The sequence below is a fragment of the Tamandua tetradactyla genome, chromosome 12 (assembly GCF_023851605.1).
Source record: "Tamandua tetradactyla isolate mTamTet1 chromosome 12, mTamTet1.pri, whole genome shotgun sequence".
In the NCBI taxonomy this organism is placed as follows: Eukaryota; Metazoa; Chordata; class Mammalia; order Pilosa; family Myrmecophagidae; genus Tamandua; species Tamandua tetradactyla.
Genome location: NC_135338.1, coordinates 97,453,883 through 97,462,924, shown reverse-complemented (window position 1 = coordinate 97,462,924; position 9,042 = coordinate 97,453,883). Strand labels below are relative to the sequence as shown.

At 43.4% G+C, this 9,042-nt stretch overlaps 1 pseudogene; it reads left to right on the top strand.

Annotated features, from left to right (window-relative positions):
* The first annotated feature begins 1,371 nt into the window (after window positions 1–1,371).
* Window positions 1,372–1,803, top strand: LOC143651681 (cytochrome c oxidase subunit 7A2-like, mitochondrial pseudogene; annotated as a pseudogene).
* Window positions 1,804–9,042: the final 7,239 nt, after the last annotated feature.

The following is a 9,042-nucleotide window of genomic DNA, read 5'->3' as shown; positions in this document are numbered from 1 at the left end:
CCGGCCTGGGGCAGGCAGGAGAAGGGGTGCGCGGCCCCGGTGAGGGACGCTCCCGGGCCCTCTATGTCCTGTTCTCTAAAATGGATCTGTAGGGCCTTACAGTCAAGCAGGAAGCCCATTTTCCTTTACCTCCAAGCCCACCTTTCCCAGTGAGCCTTACCTCTCGTCTGTGTGCAAATCACCCAGAACCCAAACAAAAGAGCAGCTAGAGGTGCACCCTTCTCCCACGCAGCAGGGAAGCCTTGGCTATCAATATCTAAAGAGGCAGCACTGCATTCCTCTAAGGAACAAATTCCAGGCGACAAAGCTCTGTGCAGCGTCTATCTCTGTCACGTCGAATTAGAATGAGGAAAAGGGATGGTTGTCATGAGGCTGTGTAAACACATTTATTCGAACTGAAAAATGAATTCAGATTGTCTTTTGGCAGATAGTAAGTTTAATTGGGTTGACTGTTTTGTCAATGAATTACCTTTGCCAATTAGCTTATATGGCAGACATTTTCAAAAAATTAAATGAACTACATCTGCAACTCTGAGGTTCTGAAGAAAATATGCAAAGCATATTGGGAATTGTTACCTTTGGCAGCTACTATAATGGTAATAAAGAATTAAGAATTTATAATGGGAAAGAGAGTATGTGATTTTCCAAAATTCTTTTAGGTTACCCAGGTACACTGACCTAGAGCAGTGATTCTCAGCTCTGATTCTACGTGGAGTCACTTGGAGAGTTTTTAAAAATACGATGCCTGGGCTCCACCCCAGGCCAATGAAATCAGGGTCCCTGGGGGTGGGAGTGAGGGTGCGGGGTCTGTGAGAAGTATTTAGAAGTTCTCCAGGTAATTCTAAAGTTAAAACCACTGGCCCCCTCTCCACCCTCCCTGTTCCCCTGTACTCACGGTAAACTCAATCCCTCTCCTTTCCTCACCTGCTGTCCCCTCACCCCAAAACATGAGGTTGTTCCCCCAAGCCCCTACATGTCTAGCTCCAGTTAATAATAACTAGACATTATCTCTTGGACACCCACAGGCCCCTCAAACAGAACATGTCCCAAATCAGCTTTAGTGCCTTTTTTTTTCTTCATTTTTTTTATTAGAGTAATTATTGGCTTATAGAAAAACCATGCAGAAAGTACAGAATTCCTATAAACACCACCCCCAGAAACATACCGTTATCCCTTTCATTAACATTTTGCAGCTTCGTCACAACTGATGAAACACTTATTATAATTGCGTTATTAACTATAGTCCACGGTTTGCATTAGGGTTCGTTGTATTGTACAGTTCTACGGGTTTTTTTATTTTAATTTTGGTAACTTATATATAACCTAAAATTTCCCATTTTAACCACTATCAAGAATACAATTCAGGGTCGCTCGGGCAGCGGCTGTAGGAAGCAGGACACCGGCATCATGTACGACAAGTTCAGTGGCTTCACGCAGAAGCTGGCTGGAGCGTGGGCTTCCGAAGCCTATAGCCCGCAGGAATTAAAGCCTGTGGTTGCCACAGAAGCACCGCCTATCATATTTGCTACACCAACTAAACTGACCTCTGATTCTGCATATGATTATGCTGGGAAAAAACAAAGTTCCAGAGCTGCAGAAGTTTTTCCAGAAATCTGATGGAGTGCCCATCCACCTGAAACGAGGCCTGCCGGACCAGATGCTGTACCGGACCACCGTGGTGCTGACATTGCGAGGGACTATCTACTGCCTGATCGCCCTCTACATGGCTTCACAGCCCAAAAACAAATGAGTTAGGCTGCAGAGGATTGGTTTGCTTCTTGGCATAAACCCATTGAATTTTCATTTTTCTTTGTTTATGGTAAATGTTTTTATTTGTTTGTGAAATGTGTATGACCTGTCCGAGCTCACTGGACAGTTAAAACTATTGTTTAAACAGATGATGCTGCTCTCTGCATTTGGGCTCCTGATTTCCCTGGACATTCCAGGTGAACACAGGCTCATTAACCTGAGTTTGGGTCGAGGACCTTGGGGATTTGGGGTTGTGTTTTTGAGCATGGGATGCAGAAGGCTTTCTGGATTTGAATGTGACTGAGAAAGTAAGACAGAGAAGCCAAGGACAGGTGCATGAAATGAGGGGTAGTCACTTCGGGGTTTTTTCCATCTTGCAGTAAACTGTTAATAGAAATTCTCTGCACCCTGCATTTTTTCATTGGGCAGTTTGTTTCGAAGGGTTATTTGCCTCATCTCAAATCTATGGTGACTTTTCACCTGTAACTGTTATGTATTTATTCCACTATGGGAACAGAATACCTGTTTAATGTTGCACTTTAGACCAACACCTGTTTTCTTAATGCAGCAAATTCTCCTTTAACTCAAAATGTTATGGCTATAAATTATAATTTATTTTGACTGTGGAATAAATACATGAATGAAAAATTCCAAAGCATAAATTTCTTTTAAATTAAATGACCCTTGAGAATAATTTTCAGCACACTGGAGGTATCTTATACCCGAGTCTAATTTCTTTTCATTAGGCACCAGGTAATCTTTACAGAACAGTTCCTCATTGTCAGATAATAGGAGTCAGATAATTGATGATCACCATCTGGGTCCTTATAAGAAACCTACTTGCCCCTTGGTGAATATGCCTGTAACACACAGTACACTTAGCCACTAATTTCCTGTCCACAGTTGGTGGACTTCACTTCTCTCTGTGTTAATGCTGAAAACAGGTGAAATTTTATTTTATAGATACAAAGTGGTAGTCTGTTTCTTGCCATAGCAAAGGACAGTGACCTCTCACTGAGGATGAAAAATGGATTTAAAAATACCAAATAGCATTCTCACTTACAGGTTAGAAAGTCACTGTCTGTACGTCTCAACTTTGTTCTTTTATGGTGTATCCCCCAACTTTTTTTTTTTAATGTTGTTAACAATGTTTGCACAATACATTTTACTTGTTCAAAGCACACACCCCATTTCATCTTTTGAGCTAGAAAAGTCTAGACATACATTATCTTATTAGATCTTTACAACAACTCTGTGAGGTAGAAGTTATGAAAATTCTCCTAATCTGATTGAATATCACTCCACTAGAATTCCCTGTGATTTATACTTAAATTCAAAGCGCCATAGGAATAGCATTAGGCCCGTGACATCCCCCAACTTTTAATTTAGACAAATTTCAGACTATAGAAAGATTGCAAGAATGGTACAGTATATCCTTCTATATCCTTCATGGAGATCACCAGCTATCAACATGTTACCACCTTTGTTTTCTCTTGGTCTTATACATACATGTACATGCCAGGAAGTATGCACATATGCCTGTATTTATTTTTTGCTGAACCATTGAAGATTAAGTTAGGGAATTATGATAAGTTAGTCATAAATACTTCAGCAAATATCTCATAAGGATAAGGATATTTTCCTACATAACCATAAGATGGTTATCATATTCAAAGATTGATGGCAATCTTACCATCTAATACTATAGTCTGTATTCAAATTTAACAGCTTTACCGTACAATTCACCTGTTTAAACTGTAAAATTCAGTGGTTGTGGTTTTTACAATAGGCACAGAGTTGTGTAGCCATCATCACAATAAATCTTAGAACATTTTCATCACTCCAAGAAGAAACCCCATACCCATTAGCAGTCACTCCCCTAGCAGTGTTGCCCTCAGCAGCTAATCTGCTTTCTGTCTCTATTGTGTTGCCTATTCTGGACATTTCCTACAAGTGGGATCATACCATATGTGGCCTTTGTAACTGGCTTCCTCACTTAGCATAATGACTGCAAGGTCATCCATGTTGTAGCATGTATCAGAGCTTCATTCCTTTTTGTGACTGGATAATATTCCATTGATAAGATATACCAGATTGTTTTTTATCCATTCAGCAGTTGGTGGACCTTTGGCTATTATGAAAAATGTTGTTGAGAACATTGGTGTACAAATTTTCATGTGAACATGTGTTTTTATTTATCTTTGATGTTTATGTAGGAGGGGGATTGCTGGGTCAAACGGTAACTCCATGTTTCACTTTTTGGGGAAATGCCAGAATGTTTTTCTAAATCAGCTGTGCCATTTTACCTTCCCACCAACAGTTATAGTTGGTTTTTAAATTTGCTTTTGTTTTGCCACCTGGATCCAGTCAAGGATCAGACATTGCATTTAGTTGTAATGTCTTTTTAGTTTCCTTTTATCCAGAACAGTCCCTAATATCCTTCATGACCTTGACCCATTTGAGGAATTCAAATTGTTGATTTGAGAATCTCCCTCGGTTTGGATTTGTCTGACTGTCTTTTTTAGTTAGATTCAGGTTAAACAGTTTTTACAGGAATTCTTCATAGATAGTGTGGTGTCCTTCTACCAAGTGACACTTGGTATCAGTTTGTCCCATTATTGGTGATTTGAAATTAGATTACTTGATTAAAATAATGTCTGCCAGATTTCTTCTTTGAAAGATACCCTATCCCCTTTATAATTAATAAGTAGTCTGTGGGGCGCTATTTGAGACTGTGATATCTTGTGCTTGAGAATTTTATACCCAGTGTTAATATAGATTGGTGATTCTTGACTGAATTGGTTATTCCTAAGGTCGTTATGAAAAGTGACTTTCTGTTCTATCATTCTTTCTATATTTAATTGTTGACATTTTTCTGTGAAGAAGAGCACCCTCTTTTTAAAAAGTTTTAGTGTAATTTTCTCATTCTATGTAAATGTATAACCGTCTCTGTTGTTCTTCATTTTGATGCTTAAATTTATCCCACAGTTGGCTCCCATGTCCTTTTGGCATGTCCCTATCAGTCTTTGAGCACTTCCTTACTTTCTGACATACAGGTTCTGTGGTTACCTGGTATTTTTCCCACCTCAGTTTTCTCTGTTTACTTTCAGTTGCATTATTTGTGTATCTGTAGATGAATTTTCTTTCTCTGCCCCATTATTAATTTTTAATTAAATGGTTGCTATACTTCCCAGATTTCAAAAAAAAGAATACAATTCAACGGCACAACATTCTGCCATCACCGCCACCCAGACCTTTTCTGTCCCACCAAGGTGTTATCTCCCCATCGCCATCCCCACCCCGGCCCCGTAACTGTACCTGATTTCTGACTCTGTGAATTTGCATATTTAATTATTTCATATAAGTAAGATCACATTTGTCCTTTTGTGTCTGACTCATTTCACGCAACATGATGTTTTCAAGGGTCAACCATGTTGTAGCATGAATCAGAACTTCATTCCTTCTTACAGCTTAATAATATCCTATCGCATGTACAGACCACATTTTGTTTATCCATTCATCAGTTGATGGGCACTTGGATTGCTTTCACCTTTTGCCAATTGCAAATAATGCTGTAATGAACATCTGTGTGCAGACATCAGTTTGAGTTGGTATTTTTTTTGCTCATGCATCAGTAAAAAATGTGGAGATGTGCAGCTCAAGATATGAATGTTAAAATAAACCATACACATATGTGCTGGTTTGAATCTGTTGTGTACCCTAAGAAAGCCAAGTTCTTTAATCCTCATTCAATATGGCTGGGTGGGAGCTTTTTGATTGTTTCCATGGAGATGTGACCCACCCAATTGTGGGTAGTAACTTTTGATTAGCTGGTTTCCATGGAGATGTGTCTCCACCCATTCAAGGTGGGGTTGCTTACTGGAACCCTTGAAGAGGGAACCATTTTGGAAAAACCTTCAGAGCCCACACAGCCAGAGGCCTTTGGAGATGAAGAAGGAAAATGCCCTCAGGGGAGCTACATGAAACAAAAAGCCAGACGAGAAAGCTGGCAGATGCCGCCATGTGCCCTTCCAGCTGAGAAAGAAACCCTGAACTTCACTTTCTTGAGTGAAGGTAACCTCTTACTGGTGCCTTAATTTGGACATTTTCTTAGCCTTAGAACTGTAAACTTGCAACTTAATAAAATTCCATTTTAAAAAGCTATTCTGTTTCTGGTATATCGTATTCTGGCAGCTTGCAAGCTAGAACAACATATATCACTGTTAATATGCTATGAGGATAATCAAATATACACAAAAGTAGAAAGTGTAAAAGTTCAAGACTAAAAATGAATATAAATATGAGTTACAATATTTTCTCTCCACACCCAATTTAATGACCTCTGAGCCTTTACTTTGACCGGTTCCTCTTCCTGGTCCTCCTGTAAGAACTTCTATTCATCCTTCAAACCATCCCCCCCACCTCTAAGACCTCTCTGAGACTCCTTAATTTGGCCACTCCCTACCCTGTGCAGGCCTCTCTGCTCACACCTTACATCTGTCATGCCACATTAGTCGCTGATGTTTGGCTGCCCCTCTTCTGTGCCAGCTCAGGAGCGCACCGAGGCAGCACCTGGAGCAGGACCTGGCTCATGGCAGGTTCTCAATAATGTGTGATGAATGACTGGGTGGGCACAGGGGAGGTGGTCAAGATATCTAGCCACCAGTACCGGGGCAGCGGGACGAGGGTTGGGGTTGGAGAGTATCCCAAAGACCCCTGTTAGATGTCTGTTAGTCTTTCCGTGGCTGGCCTGGGGGGGGGGGGGCCATGGAGTCTGGGTCTTCTGGGGCAGAGGCGGCCATTCTGGGCTCTAAAGGGAACACACAGCCAGGGGGTTGAACTGTAATCGGGCAGGGGGGGATGGCAGTTCCCGTGGCCTAGGATGCCTGTGGCTTCTGTCCCAAGGTCTTGAGTGGACAGCAGTTTCCTAACAGATATTGGACACTCCAGCTAATGACCCATTAGGGCTTAGCTGAAATTTACAAATCAACAGAAAAATTATAAGGATAATATAATGAAAGCGCATATACCCTGTGCCTGGACTCACCGCACTTGCCTTCATCTCTTTCTGTGTATGTGTGTGCACACACATGCACACATGCACATGCACACACATGCACACATACACATGCACACGCGCGCACGCACGCATATGCATACACACACATGCACACACACAACTTTTCAGAGTCATTGAGAGTTTTTGATATTATGACATTTTACCTCTAAATTTTTCACTAGTTCTCTCCTCAGAACAAATAAATTCTCCTGCACAACCGCAACACAATGACAACACTCAAAAAACTTAACTTTGATAAATCCTGTTATTGAGCATATCATCCTTATTAAATTCCCACAATTGTTCAGTCATGTTCTTAAAGCTATTTGTTTTGACCCAAGAGCCAATCAAGAATCAGTCAAAGCATCACATGTTTTGTCATGTCTCTTTAGAGTTCTTTATCCTAGACTAACTCCCCTACTCTCTCTCTCTTCTTTTTTTTTTTTTTGTCACACCCTCATATTTTAAGAATCCAGGCCAGCTCTTTTGCAGAATGCCTCTCAGTCTGAGTTCATCTGATGCCTCTTCATGATCAGATTCAGGTTGTGCATTTTTGGTGGGAATAGCACAGAAGGGTGCTGGGTCCTTCTCAGAGCAGCTCACCAGGGACACATGCAGTCCAGTCGTATCACTATTGGTCATCTTATTTTTGATCCCACAAATTGTCTTAGAGTAGAGGAGTTTGCAGAGAGATCTGCATTCTCTCGGATCACTCCACAACTAGCCGCATGGAGTGTTCCCCGCAAGAGCTGGAGGCGGCAGGTGTCTGGCTTTGAAGGACAGAAGGGGATGAGGGCGTGGCCGCAGAGCTTTCCAGCCACCTGCCCCACCTAGCCCTTGCTTCTGGAGGGGAGCTTGCCCTCCTGGACCACCCTTTGCAGACATTTTAGAGAGGAATCCTAATATTCATGATCATAAAATCAACCCCCAATTATATCTGTGTGGCCTTAAAAAGAATAGTCCATTCATTGTCATTTGCAAATAATAAGAGCTACCACTTTGCCAAGCACTTACTACCTCCCAGGCTCTGTGTTAAAAGCATCGTCTAGTCCTCACCACAATCGTGAGGCGCAGGGACCACTGTCACTCCCTCTTTACAGATGGGGAGACGGAGGCCCAGAGAGGTTAAGCAGCTTGCCCGAGGTCACCTCGCTAGGAAGTGGCTGGAGGCTGGGTGGGACGCCATCCTTGGCTCTTTTGAACCTTTGGGTCAAGGTGCTAAGCAGTGCACTGCCAGGTCTCCTTCTCTGAGCCCCCAAGCAGCCCAGGAGCTGAGCAGGGCAGCCACGGAGACGCGGGAGGAATTCAGACTCAAAGAGGTTGTGTGCTCTGATGAAATGTTTGGCACTGGGGCCAATCCAAAGAATTCCTGACTCCTTGCCTGGTGGCCTTGCCACAACCTCAGGCTGCCAGTGGGACCGAGGCCAAAAAAAGCCAAGGGTGCCAACAGGAATGGGCAGAGAGAAGGGTGACAGAGGTGACCACCCCTGCCTGGCCCCCCCACCCAGCCACCACTCCCAGGGCCGAGACCCCACCTCGAAGCAGGGAGATGACCCCAAACCACAGCCTCCTCTCCTCTGCCCAGATGGCTGCCACGCCCTGCCTCTCCCCGGAGGTAGGGGAGAGAACCTTCCAGGCCTGTCCACCAGTCATCCCCGCTCATCGAGTCACCCACGTTCTAGGAGGAAGTAGCTGGCACCTTGGGTAAACCCCTGCCCAGCCCAGTCAACCCGAGCAGCCAGTTTCTTGAACCCTGGTCTCGGAGGAGAAGCCTAGAACTGCAGCCTGCTGGTGCCCGCTGAAGCGCCTGGCTAGAATCATCTTGTGGGGGCTGGCTGCTCCCCCGGGGTCAGAAAAGGCTAGGAACAGAGGGGGAAAGCTCTACCTCTTACCTGTCCTACAAATCCTAGGTCAGTGTTTGCCTCCTCCATGAAGCCCACCCTGATCACCCAATGTCCCCAAGCTCCTGAGCCTCCTGGGAAAGAGCTTGATTCTGCTTTGGCCAGTGGGGTGAGTTTCTTGTTGTGCCTCTTCTATAGCCCAGCGGGCAGGAGAAGGGTAGTGCCTTCCCACAGCTCCTGAGACCAAGGACTGAGCTGTGTGTGCAACAGGTACTCGGGACCTACTTTTATTAACTGAGCAAATTGAAAGAGTCCATTTGTTCGTCCATTCCCTCATTAGGAAAATAAAGAGCAACTTCCCTTAGGAGGCTGACGTGCTTGTGTGGAGACAAA